The sequence below is a fragment of the Etheostoma cragini genome, chromosome 18 (assembly GCF_013103735.1).
Source record: "Etheostoma cragini isolate CJK2018 chromosome 18, CSU_Ecrag_1.0, whole genome shotgun sequence".
Lineage (NCBI taxonomy): Eukaryota > Metazoa > Chordata > Actinopteri > Perciformes > Percidae > Etheostoma > Etheostoma cragini.
The window spans coordinates 10,097,585-10,111,949 of NC_048424.1; the positions used below are offsets into that span (position 1 = coordinate 10,097,585).

General features: G+C 42.3%; 1 protein-coding gene across 7 annotated transcripts in view; it reads left to right on the plus strand.

Moving 5' to 3' along the window:
* Positions 1 to 291: 291 nt before the first annotated feature.
* The window catches only part of wasf1 (WASP family member 1), a 52,537-nt gene continuing 38,463 nt past the window's right edge, over positions 292 to 14,365 (plus strand). For 6 of the 7 annotated variants that reach the window (XM_034900206.1, XM_034900210.1, XM_034900208.1 and 3 more), the window contains exons 1-2: positions 292 to 377; positions 520 to 754. The gene's annotated coding sequence lies outside the window, so the exon portion shown is untranslated. The remainder of the gene's footprint in view (positions 378 to 519; positions 755 to 14,365) is intronic. The other variant, XM_034900207.1, reaches the window with a different exon arrangement.

Consider the following 14,365-nt stretch of genomic DNA (forward strand, 5'->3'; position numbering starts at 1 on the left):
ATATGTCTGTGCATAGGCATTTTTGTCTTTTTGTCTTTTATGGAAATATGCATTACAGTTATAACCATTTGTGAAATTTTTTATTTTAAAATGCTCGCTGCTGCCATAAATCCATCGATATCCTATCTTTGACCTTTGTAATGTATTTAGTCGATATTATATCATCAAGTCATTGCGCAGGAGATTGATTAATCGTGCAATGACATGTTTTATGTACATAATAATAAAATCAATCACATCTCTGAAATGGATTGGACAGCCCAAAAATGACAGTGATATAACTAGCCACTACTGCGAGCGCGCACGTTATCCGCGAGCCTCCCACGAGCACAGCAGCAGTTGCGTGGAACGCTTTCTCGCGCCCCAACAATAGAGTGGTAAGTACCATTATCACCGATTACAATGGGGGCATTTTCATGCGAAAAAACACAATTTCACGCACGTTACGTTGGAGAGAAAATCTTTTTCGCAAATGAGTAAAACTGACCAATATTTTTTCGTTATGAAACCTGCTGTTAGCTTGACTGGACCAGGTTTGATGCCAATTCTGCAAATACCTACCCTGAGATTCCCTTTGGAAAAAAGTGCCTGGATTCTTCTCCGCCGCCGCCTCTTCCACCAGGAGTACATTTGATATCAAAGACATTACAAACATGGATACAACCCGGGGATTTAAATTATTGGACACGGTGGCATGCTCTGCTGCTCGTTAAGAATGGGAAGAAAATAAGAGGAATTTTAACATACGTATCAGGTAATTATTTGAACCCCGTGTACGTTACTAAAGTCACATTTTAAAGTAAAAAAATGCGACTTTAGGAACGTTAACGGTATTGCATCTCAGCATAGCAGCAACAAACTGCCTTAAACCGAGTCACCATGTTGTAACATTATACTTAAACTGGAGCTGCTTGACTAATAACGGTCTTGGTAATTCAACACTGTCTGCCCATCTCAGTGTACCACTAACCTAGTACACAGGTGACTAATGTGGCAGCGTTGACAACGTTAGTAGTCCAAAGTGGTCGAAACCCTCAAAGGACCAATAGTATATTACATATTAAATATATAAACGCCAAATTTTTAACGGGACCGCGTGAAGGGTGATGAATTGCAAAGCTCCACATCTGCAGGAGCTCCCGCAGTAGCGTCATGACATCCATCCAGTCCTAGGAATATCACGTTAGTGAGAAACCGGAGAGCGAATATTTGCCCTGTACATTTTTAACGTTATAGTGCATGCCACATATCTCATTTTCACGTTTTTTCTTTTCGTCATTGGGTTGTGGAGTTTAATGTTGGTACTGTATGATTAGACAAACCGCTGGCAGCTGCACGACGTGATTTTAATTTCCCCACTAGAATGCCTTGACTTGCCTCGGAGAGATAGGGACTGGGATCTATTCCAGCCTGCTTGGTTTGCAGTCATGGGGGATGGTAGCCTTTAGCCCAGTGGAAATCATGCTTTGTGAAATTCGAAACCTTCTTTGTACTACTTTAAGTGTAGCAAGAAAAGTGGGCATGATGATCAGTGTTTTAAATGTTGTGATCTGCTTTCATAGTAACAGCTTGAAGATCTTCGTTGCATTACGTGATGCCAGCTTGTGGGCTTACATTGAACTGACCATCTTTTCTGCAGCTTGTCCATTAAACCAAACCAAGGATAGAGTCTTAGGATGCTGCAGGAAAAACTTTTGTCTACGCTGAAGCAACATATTTTGTACCATGCCGCTCAAAAATAGAGTAGACCTAGTAAAGTAAAAGCAGGCCGTTGTGGAAATGTGTGTTTAGATCTGTGGTTGGTGATGAATGAAACAGCTGCAGAGCCATTGATAAAAGTTTATGTACGCTGCTGTGCCTGCTGCTTTTGACAGTAGAAGTGTGGAGTCAGTGTGTGCCTCTGATGTATTAAAATGACATTGATAATACACAAGAGACACAAAGCAGGGCTGAATGGGGCGTATATTAGTGACTGCATGTGATGTGTATGAGCTGAAGGATTTTACTTATTTGATTAGTTTATAATGAGGTTAAATAATAATTTCCCTAGGTCAGTTCAGATCAGATCTTTATTGTCTCTCAAGAAGAAATTCTTTAGGTCTAGACACCATGTCAATATCAACTAGGAGAAAGAGAGCTGCTAGATTATTTATGTTGAAAATGTGAAAGCAGCTCTGACTCCTGGCATTCAAACTATCCCATTACTGAGTGGAAGCTATAGACTAAGTTTCACACCAGCTCAGAGGAAGCATGTATGTGCATAACCATTTGCCATATCGGCCCAAATTTAAAGTTTCCTTCAAGAAATAATGCAGTGCCTAAAATGACATTTCTTGAACCAGTGATCCAATTCACCCTTGCTCAGCTCTGAGTGGATGTCTGCTGAAGGATGCCTGCCGTGGCCTCAAATCTCTGACTGCTACTGTTTTATTTGAGGCAAGTTCTTATCCAAGTGGGTTGCCTCCTGGGGTTTTGTTGTTATACGTGGTATTTTTAAGCTCACAGGGAAACAGAAGGTGAAAAGTAGGAAAGTTAAAACTTCTATCCACATAACTCGCTCTTTGATACATGAATATAAATGGATCTTGGTTTATCCGACAAATGCCTTTACCTACAGGTGGGTTTTCAAAATAGAGCTGCAAATATTGCCATGTTTTTATCTTATGCTGTTTTTGAACTCTTTGCTGTGAGGGATGACATTCCCGCACAGTAAGTAGATCTCATGTTTTTCTGTATTTCAGAGGCCTTCGCGAAAGAAGAGCTTTGGCATACTCCTGCTGAGACTTTTGGACCTCTCTTAGTTGTTGAAATTGCTCTGATCCTCTGCCAGTCTTTGGCTTTCTAATGCTAGCAAGAATAATATCTTAACTTTCTGTTGCTCACCTGTGTTATATTCCACATAGGTGGAGAACGGTGATAGGAGCACACACAGAGTAACACAGGGCATAATGAAAGAGTGTGTAGAAAGGAAAAAAGGAAAGGTGTGTATGTGTGTGTGTGTGTGTGTGTGTCTGTGGCCTCGACGTGCCATTTAGTGGAGCCATAGACAGACCTCCTATCACCCAGCTGTTAGGATGCTCCGGCACACAGCAGCTATTGTTCTTCCTCTTGGCCAGGCCACAGCTCTATAATACAGCCTCTGTCCCTGGTCTGCCCCGGCCTGAAAGAGGGACACCAGGGCTCAGTTAGCCTGTCTGACTGGTGCTCCTTGTGTCTTACTGCCACTGCCTCCACCACCTCCGTCCCTGCTTTGTCCATATCTCTGCCCATTCTCGGTTGTGTCTTAATGCTCTCTAAGACAGTTCACAGTTCCTATTCAGTGACTCTTCTCTTTCTTGCATGTTTCTCTTCTTTTTTTATAACTTAAGGGATAGGAGTTATCACAACATTTTCTGTTCTGTGTTACATCAGATATTATTAGTATTTGTAAAAAAATAATTTAAATCTTACTCTGCAACAAAGGTATTTATCATATTTTTGAACACAAAAATGTATTAAAGTTAACGATATTGTGGGAAATTAGGACTTTTCTAGAACCCATTTGTTTTCCTGTGATGATTACAGAACGCCATCATTTGAACTTTGTCCTGTATATCCTTACAATATCATACAGAAAAGTGTTACAACATCTCTTTTTCTTTTTACTTTTTCTCACTCTGTTATTATCCACCTAAAGTTTTCCCCCATCCCTCTTATAGTTGCCACTCTGGATCTTTTAGCTACTCATTCTCTCACTGTCACCCAGGGGAAGAGATAGCGTTGACAGGGTCTCTCAGTGAGTTGACAGGGTATCTCTGAAATAGACCTGTCTGATCATGTCTCTGCCACTGCCAACGGAAGCCCAAAACACAAAAACCCCATCTGAGCGTAGAGCTGCCCCTACTCAACTGTGGGAACTGAGCTTCATCTCTTTATCTGCCCTCTTCTTTCCTTTTTTTGTCCTCCTCCTTTCTCTCTGTCTTAAGTTGAAAGTACCGCCAGCAGTTACTTTCTTCTTATTCCCTGTCACTTGCTTTGTATTTTTTAGTCTGCTTGTCTCCATATCTATACAGAAGGTCCCTACTCACTGTGGTGAAACACCTCTGCTGACAACTAGTTAGACCACAGCTGCTTGAATACATGCAAGAGTTCTGTCACTCAGCCCATCACTTTAGGCTCTGATGAGTTTTAGAAAGGATTCGGCTTGCCTTTACAACGTTCAGCTTAGTGGGTATTTCGTATGTGCCAGTAGACAAATAGAAAGGGTAAGCTCATGCTTTCCAGCTTTAAAAGAAATGTATTTAACATTAGTGTCATTACAGTCTAAATGTGGTTCAGAGCAGATAACACACCGCCAAAGTAGAAAATAAGAAGGGGGGGAAAAAAGGTTTAACCCTGCAATATTGGCTTAAAATATATATATTGTTAACAGACAACTCTTTCCTCGTGGCTGTTTCCTGCAAACTGAATAAAGAAACCCTCCTGACTCACCAGTCAGTAGCCAGGTATTTGGGAAATGGAGCACCATTGTGTCCTGTAATTGACCTAGCGTATTCTCTCAGCCGAAAGCCAAAATGTGCTTCCCAATGGGCTAAACTATAGGCTGTTTAGGCCCCACCCCAGGTGTCATGTTTAAATTTGGCTGGTAAACATAGTCTGATACCTTTCTGAGCACAATGTGTCCAAGGTCCGCTCCAGAAGTAAAGGGGATACAGGGCTCCCCTCCCCTCAGTAGCTGTTGGCCCAAACACTGACAGTGTGTATGTGTGTACAGTGTCCATGGTTAGGGAAGTCTTAGTTTTTATTTTTAGAAAAACAATGTACTGTTCCTGTGCTTTTAGGTCACCGTGTGTTTCTGGCCTGTGCGTAATCTAGCTCTAAATGCTGCCAACAGAAATCAACATGATCTCTGCAGCTGCACTGAGAGTGTGTATTTACATAGATTTGAATACGCAAAGTTAATCAAAACAGTGAATTCCACACAATGGGCAAAACAGCATACAATATATTTCACCTTTTTCCTGTCACTCCCTCTCTTTGAATGTCTATGCGCTGTTTTTTATCCCTTGATTTCTGTCTTCCTCTGTTCCCTTCTTTTCTCTCTTTCACTGATGGGCTCTTATAGAGCTGGAAAGAGATGCACCGGTGGTCATGGTGATGTGTGATGATTGATGGAGGCAAGGCATCCAGTCCTCCGCTTGAATCCCTGGTGTCAGGACTGAGACGTCCATATTCAATTACAGACATGCTGCATTTTCATTAGGATTTTTATAAGCACTCATTTTTCTTCTCAGTTCTTCTTCATGCACTGGGTAGGCGTACAAGGACTAGCAAGGAAGAGGTAAAGTGGAAAGACAGTGAAGGATTCAGGACAAGAACGAAGTAGATAATAAAAACTGCAATAGGCTTTTGTCTCAGGCACACAATGTACCAAACAATTTGGTTTATATCTAACTCGAGACTGTTCTTGCAAAAAAAAAAACACCCTGGCTGTTTTCCGTGTGATGTTTGTCTGATATATACTAGAAAAAAAAACTAAATAAATGTTAGAAAAAAGTCTTCAAAATAGAAATAGAGCAAGGTCATGGCTTCTACAGGGATGCCGGAGGGAACAGAAGAAAGTGCTGAGAAAAGAGAAGGAGAGCAAGAGGAGAAGTGGCCTTTTAGTACCCCGGTGTGTTTGTCCACAATTTCACAGCAGGGGTGCCTGTGCACACTGACAACTGCTGCTTTCAATTAGGAGCCAATATTTGGCTGTTCATTTCCAGCTCACAGCAAGGATCCAGCTCTACGTTGTATTTGCGCGAGGCCCGAGCACAAGGCTCGTCTGATTCGTGCTGGATAAATGCCCAGCAGGGGCCGCTTGTGTACACTTCTCTTCCATTTCAGAAGATCGGAAGTGAAAGCAAGCTCGCCGTCCTTTTGTCTTTTGATGATTAGCAGGAAATGCCAGATTCACTTAAATCCTTAGCAAGAAAACCCAAACTTCTAAACAGTTTTACTTTGTCTGTGTTATCAATGCTTACAGCCACGCGGACAAATCATTGCTTCAAAGCACAGGTCGGACACATAGGTCACAGACACAAAGGAAATTCTTCCGGGGGGGAAAAAAGAACAGTCAGTAAAAGGAGGTTGTAGTTCAGTGAAAGATTACATATTGTACTTTCCCTCCTCCATTTAGTGGTGTGCCAAAGGAAATGTAAAGACATAGGGGTGGTAGTTCTTTGTGCTTTTATACTTACAGGCCTATCTACGCAGTGTTGAAATTTCAATGACATGAGGATGAAATAAAGCCATTCTCTCACATAGAGCTATGGGAAATGGTCTGCGACACAGCAGTCCCTTACATAACTGTCTTACATTTATAGACACATGCCCACACCTTGGAGTGGGCCTAAGCTCCTACTATATTATATTATATTACATTATTGCATTTGTACTCCTATACGTTGAAACTGAGATCTGTCTACAGATAACGGTCAACTTTTTCTTTTATTTTACTCTGAGAGTGCCCATGGGTATCGTCTCTTTGTTCTTGATATGGAGTAACGGTACATCACTGTGTGTCGGTGTTTGCACAAATTCACATGTGTATCTCTCTGCATCCTTTTTAGCCTTTGGGCTGTTGACTGTGTAGCCAGCCAGCGAGCTGTACATGTGAAGCATCTTCCTCTTGACTTAGTCACCTCTCCACTTTTTCTTTACAAACCACGACACTGCTGGCTATCAACTAGCCCAACGCTGAGCTAGCTAGGGCCACAGATGCTGACTGGTTTGAGTAGGTACTTGTAGCGGAAATATTTTTTAGTTATGGTGTCAAAATGATATCCATTTGTAAGGTGGATTGTGGTGAAACTCTAAAATTTGATCTACAACTAAGAATTTTTGATCGCGTTTGTCTGATTGACAATTCCATTACTGTCTAACTATCACTTTAGTACGTTATGCATTTGCTTTCATTGCATAACAGCAGCAAGTAGATAAAACAACTGTGGCACTAGAAGTTCTGACATCTTTGCTGTAATTTAGTGAGCTAATGTACAATCTAATTCTGAATCCTCATGTAATAATAAGGTAACAAGATCTGGATGCTACCTGAGGACTTTAGGAAATGGGATTGCTCTGCTTAATCTTTCTTCTACGTAGCTCCAGTCCTTGATCCTTGGTAAATCCAGCAGAACACTAAATCAACAACACTTAATTGTACCTGTTATTTGCTCAGTCCTTCCATCCGTGCATAAGGAGAGAGGTGCACCTCAGGTGGTTGGTGTGCAGCCAGTGCTCCACTTTGATGAATAATACAGTTCTCTTCAGGGACAGACTCTGAAATTGAATCTAAAACCAGGAGAGAAAAATGTAGCCTATATGATACAGACGTACTTTGTCCACCCTAAAGTGTGGTACATAAATGGTTGCAACCAGAATGTAAACCCCAAAAATGCACTCTTAATATGACATTTGCCTATTTAGAGTCAATAAGACAATTTAGAAATCAACATTTACTGATAATCAATTATTTAGAGGTGCAGAAGTGTGTGGACAAAAACACAGAAACGTCCATACCATTGTGAGCTGTAGCGGTAGTGCAGCAGGAGTCCCATGAACAGCAGCAGATGGACTGCAGTAATAGGGAGGCTGTCGTTTGGCAGGTAGTGTTATTCAGGGCTTGTTTGGGTCCTTCTGCAAACCAAGATACCGAGAGGCAAGGGCAAGTGTGAGGACGTGATGGGGCAGCGGTGTCTCCATCTTTAAATTGGGTGAACCTTTTCGATTGATTCTAACACTCCCTTTGTGAACTATGTTCATACTATAGCTTAAGATAAACCGTATAAAATAAAATAGAGGGCACCAAACTACTCCCTCTTGCATATGTGTGTTTTTGCATGTATGTATAGCAAGTCTTCATCAGCCCTAGCTGGCTAAATGCCAGATTAGTGTTGGGAGTTAAACGAGCTTGGCATGAAATGCCTGGAGGAAAACCTCCTCCTCCAGCTAAACAGTAGCGCAGCAGCCCCCACGGGTCCCGCCAGCAGTGTAGGATAAGACCAAAGGTCATTTCATTATTGTGTGCGCTTATATAAATGTGAGTGGCGACTTGAGGCAAGAGCGTTTGTGTGGCTTAGCCCCGGGAGGGCAGATAGGTGCTGACAGACAAGCCCGGCCTCGCCACAGGGTCTTCTGCCTCCGCTGCTGCAGAGCCTCTTCTTTTTCCACATAACGTATCAGTTGGGCATCAGCAGTGACCGGGGCTGGAGATGTTTTTTTTTAATGCAGCAAATCTTAATCAAAAATTACTCAATCACTCAAAAGTTTGAAGAACCTGTAGTGAGTGGTGGGCCAGAATACTTAAGAGATTTGAGTTCTGAATCATTTTGAAGCAAACTGCGAAGCAGTGTTGCCACAGTTACTTTGAAGAAGTAACTTAAGTTACTTTACAGAGTACTTGATTTTAAAAGTAACAAAGTTAGATTACAAGTTAGTAGTACGGATCTTGTTTATAATGGCACGAAATAGAGCGAGTAAACAGTGTTTAAGGGCAGCATTGCCCCACCAACATACTCCCAGACCAACGCCAAAGTCCAGCTTTTGTTGTTTGGGTGGTGGGGGGGGGGGGGACCTCCTGCTCTCTGCTCTCTGCTTTGCTCCACCAGGGACTTGCTCTGTAAGGTTGACTGTGCAGTGCTGCAATTCCAAGTTTTTTTGTAGCTAGACAGCACTTTGTCGCCGCCAGCACAGAGTGTAAAACGAACATTAGCATTGCCATCTTTAGCTGATACAAACTCAAAATAGTGATGAAAGCAGTGAGGGGACAACAGACAAGCCAAAGTCTGACTGACCAGGAAAGATAACAAGGACTGGTGTAAGAGCAGTGATAACAGTTGCTGTGGATCCTGTTTCGTTGGCTCTCACACATACACACCAACCTCACTTCATACTGAAGAAAAGGCCGGCAGCTTAAAATATGCCCACTGATAAGACGGAAAATAGAGGCAACCAAGGGGGGAAAATAGGAGAGCGAGAAGCTTTGTACCTGCAGGGAGAATTGGAGTCGTTTCCCTTTCAAGATGTGTCGATTGGGGACGACTAGAAAGCCTTACAATGCTTTCTGACAGCCAAACGTAAGAGGGAGAAAAGGGACTGAGAGGAGCTTTTGTCTCCGTCCCCTCTGTCCCATTGTCACTCATATAGCCTTCACCAGAGACGAGACATTGCATTGGGCTTGATCTAGGCCTATTGATCAAATCTATATTTGTGTGTGTTTGTGTGTGTGTGTGTGTCAGCTGTGTAGATGTAGGAATGTATGTCTCTCCTGTCTAGATGGTGATCCTCTTGACTCACACACAACAGCACTACCCGTCCAAGTATAGCAAATTGTATCATGCAGATATTAAGTTAAATCTCATCTTGTTCCTTGTAAAAACTACCCTGCAGGCACTGCAAATCTGTGTCTTTATCATTTTTCGATATAATGTCAGAGTGAGTGGATGGTCGAGACTTTAATTGAGTCAATCTTCTACAATGCTGTTAGACCATATTTTGTCTGCTTTACCTCCCTTTCACTCCATAGAGAGTCATTATTTTCCTCCCACCTCAGCTCTCATTCCATTTTATACAGAAAATGTGTTGCCTAGCAGTGGCATTTTTAAGCATAGCTTTCAGAGATGTGTGGGTGTGGGTGTGGGTGTGTGTGTGTGTGTGTGTGTGCGCGCGTGCGCCAGCTGGAGGGTGCTGAGATGTCATAAGACACAGGTCACATGATGCCTGCAGCTGACCCTTTGACCCCTTATGAGCATGCTGTTTTTATAGATAGAAAGAGGCCCTGAGGACAGTGACCATGCCCGCCACTGTAACACCACCTTGCTCTCAGTTTATGTGTCAAAGTGTGTGTGTGTTGTTCATCATTTTTAGACCGGTTTAATGAATAGCTAAATGATAGTTTCGTTTTTTTTCCTTCTAAATATTTAACAATATCACCTGATATTAGCTTACAGTTAGCTTCAGTTATTTTGGTATTTGAATTTTTGAATATGAAGCAGCAAAATCCGTAAATGTCATTAGCAGTAATGTTATGTTACTCCATTGTGAATTATTGTGACATAGGAAAAGCATTCTTTGACAAAAGCTGTCCAATCCGTCACAAGAAATTGTAACTGCCAAAGAACAAGTGGCTGTCAGACTATCGTTAACCCAGTAGCACCTATGGTAGCAGTCTAAGGTAGTACAGCACACACACCCTGAGCCGAAAAAGATTGACAGACAGCACAAAGCACACACACTGGTAGGACAGCCGAGTGGGGCTGAAAGATACATTTAGGGACCGCCATTTTACTTGGGTTTATATGATTGTGGTATTTAACAGTTGCTTGTTCATTTATCAGACGGAAGGAGCTAAGAAAGCTTGTTGCACCTATCAAACTCACACTGCTCACACAGGGTGGGGGTGAATGAAATTACATCAATGCTATGCACTCTTAACGTTAGTAGTAATCTTTTTTAAATTGTATGGGAGGGGTTATGTGGAGGATCACTACAATGTGTCATTGAACCATCAAACCATGATTTCAGGCCGGAAAATCCTGGACACAGAAAAGGAAAAAACAAAACATAATGACCTAACTCCTCAATTCAGTACTGTACAGTTTGGTCTTTTCAAGTTTCAGTTTTTACACATGTTTTCTAACATGTATAATGTGTTTAGAGAGATATACCCGATTTTGCTTTACCCAGACTTACCCGGAAAAAACACAGAAGTCTGCATTGATGGGCTACAATGTGCACTGTGCAGTAAATTAGAATACAATATCAACAATGCAACATGCCTGCTTGTGTGTGCATTATACTCTACCAGCGGTGTTTTGTCTCATTTGAAATGGCTCTCTTAGCTGAGAGTGTAGTTGAATCAAGTAAGAGTGGATAAAAACAGAAGTTGCCGTGGTCCCAGCGGTCAGTCCTGCTGCTCGGTACCCACTGGCACCGCCTCAGGCCTCCTCACAGCAAGGGCACCTTCACCAACCACCTGGTCTGCCAGCCCTGCGCTCACAGAATCTCATAGACAGACACAGACTGCCATTCCCCACAAACTCAGGAGACGGCCTGTGAGAGTTTTGCACAGCTGCCCTGGGCACTGTGTGATCGGTCCAATTTATCGCACAAATCCTCCATGAGTCCCCTCTTGTCTCTCTTCCTCACACATCTACCTCTCAGCTACTGCCAAGTTCCACTCCGTTTACTGAATGGCTGTGAATAGGTTGTTTAATCTGTTGTCGGGGTATAATTTTCTATCAGCTTTGTTTTATAAAACATGGTGGTTTTCACTGTGCAGCAGTGTGTGTGACATGCCTAGATTTTGGTTTCCTAGTTGCAACATGTAAAAATGTGGAAAGTTTGATTTCAAAAACAGATTTCAGCTGGAGGGGAAAATCCTACTTTTGCAAGATGTTGTACCAAAACAAGTGATGTTGCTGTTTTTAAAGTGGGTCATTGTCATCCTTGATTTATGAATTGACAGTTTATGAACTTCACAGACTGAATTCTTTTTAATTGTGTGTAATAATGTGTTGTCTCTGGAGGCACTGGTTGTTTTAATTAGAAAGAAATGAAAGAATCCTCATTTATTAGGTTTGGAGTAAACCTAATAAATCTCTTTTTTTTCTTCTTTTTTGGGGGGATTTTCCCTTTATTAACGTGACAGTGGATAGACATGAAAGGGGGAGCGAGATGGGGGTTGACACGCAGCAAAGGGCCGCAGGTTGGATTTGAACCCAGGCCGCTGCAGGACTCAGCCATGAGGACTAACAATCTTACTGGGTGAGCAAGAGGCCCCGCTAATAAGCACCTTTTTGAAGTGAAAGTCTTAACAGTTTGTTTTTCCCCTCCTGTGTTTACACATTTTCTTTTGTTCAAGAGGCAGGAGGGACTGAAATACACTTAGCCTCTAAGCGACATCTTCCCACTTTAAAACCATTCTTCTTCTTTTCATTCTTTACCATTACATATTTTGAAATGTAGATCTAAGAAAATTATTGGAAGAACAATTCACATCCATAGAGTGCTGAACTTGCACTTTCTAACCAAAACTAGGTAGATTGATAAAGGGCTGATTAGATTAGAAAAAGGAGGAGGTGAGTGCTTAAAGGACACTTCACTTCAGGAAAGCACGAGCCATATCTTTACACCAAACGTGTTATTGCTTTTGACATGTTGCCCTCTGGGATATTTACAGCAGTCAGATGAATGGAAATCACTACATCACAGTGCACTGGGCAGTACTGCCTACTATATTGCAATATATTGAAAAGTTACGGTATCAATGAGGTATCAGCTCTTGCTCCCCTCACAGAAAGCCTCTCATGTTTGCTATGCTGCCTCTCTGCCCTGCAACACAGAGCCCCTGGCATTGATCTCAATGAGAGAAGAAGATGATCTCTCCCTGTCCCCTGATGCCACCCACGCACTTTTTTGGTTTTTTTTTAATGTGCCTCAAGCTGCCTCCTTCTCTTTCTCTCTGTCTCATTCTCCCGCTGGACGAGCGCCATCTCTGCTCAGGAGCTTGGAAATGTTTTGTAAGATGAAAAAGAAGGCAAAGGTCTTCTTAAGATTCATAACTCACATTTCCCATGCATAGAGAAAGTACATTTAATAGTGCACAGGTACTATGATTTACCTGGAGAGACTGGGTCCATCGTCTTTGACAAAGCACAGTTGTGTCTTAAGGATTTCTTTTTTAAATTTACTACCAGATGAGGGGACATGATGAATGAAAGGTTTCACTTGGCAGGCACGTCTACTTAATCTAAGTGTTTTGCCCTCCTAACAAGCCTCTTGGCTAGCTTAAGTAGCACTCCTGTGTCTTGGGATTCTGAGTTAGCAATGTGTGCTTGCTTTTTGGTGATATCTTTTTTTTTTTTTTTTTTTCATCTGACAGGGGTTGCTGCAATGGTTAGTTTGTGGGCATGTCCTTCACGACTCCATGGAGTTTATATAATGCAATTTACCTCACAGGCCAAACAAGTGCAGCTGCACAGTACGAGCATGCAGACATTTATTATTGAGCTGCAGGCTTTCATTATTCATACCGGTGGGTTTCTGTGCACTCAGCAGATAAACTTCTATAAGTCTGTTTGTTCATCAGACACTCTGCTCATTGATGTTGGCACACAGACGTCCATGAATATTTAGTTGTGGATGTTGTCTACAGTGGCATAAAGCATGTTTGCTAAATGAATGTGTAAAGCAATTTAAGCTCTCTGTGACAAAATTCAATGCGGGCTGTGTCCATTTACTCAATCGGTATTCGGTTCATCGTTGATCATGCTCTGAATGGAAAGCATAGTGGACAGGAAGCCACTGTTGAGTCACAGGGATTTCTTTTCATCTGATGAATGGAAAGCTCAGATCCTTATCTTCTCCAAAGACCTGTAGGAAGGATGAAAGACAACAACAGCGTGTTTAATGGCTGCACAAAGACAAATATCTCTATAGCTGTTTTATTCCACACACAAATAATAATGCTTTGGCAACATAAATTGTGTTTACGTATGGGCACAGCTTTTGCTACATTGTTAATTTGAAAAAAATAGAGATAATACAGAAAATCTCCAACGGATAGCAGCCAGGGATTGTGATTTTTGCCTTTTCGGCAGTCAGTATTACAGTTGTTAGGAATATATGTTTTCTTGTTTTCTGAAGCAACTCCTAAAACTTGTTAACAGCCGCCTGGCAACATCATAACAGCCCAGAATGCCAGCCAGTCGATGGATCCATGCCATCTGAGTACCTGAGTACCACCCGAGTGCCAGCGTGCTATCTGCATCAGGAGGAGAAGCAGGGCGTAGTGTTTAATGACTGCCTTGCTTCACACCCCTGCTTGATTGGGATGGCTACTGTCTAACAAGTACTTGAGAAATAGCCATGGACTGACAGCATGTCAAAAACCATGTCATGAAAAAATACATACACATGAGCCGAGGAAATAAGTTTATTATGTATCCGTATCCCTTGCCACAAGCGGCCTGTAAAGTTTCCAACTACCAGCAAACCTAGTTAGCATAACTGCCTATGCCCAACCTGACAGCAATAGTGTTCCAGGTGTATTTTTAGCTCGACAACAAGAGGTCTGTGTGTGTGTGTGTGTGTGTGTGTGTGTGTGTGTGTGTGTGTTTTTTTTTACACTACCTCACTCGTGAGGGCCTGCAAGGTGTCATCTCACTGCTGACGGGGTGCCGGCTGGTACAGAATATTAATTGGCAGGAAGACACAATGGCACATGCCACGATATGGTCTGCCAACATGATCTGCTGTGATGGGTAAGGAGGGGGAAAGGGGATGTTCAAATGGTCCTCAAGAGGATGTGTGTGTGTGTGTGTGTGTGGGGGGGGGGGGGGGG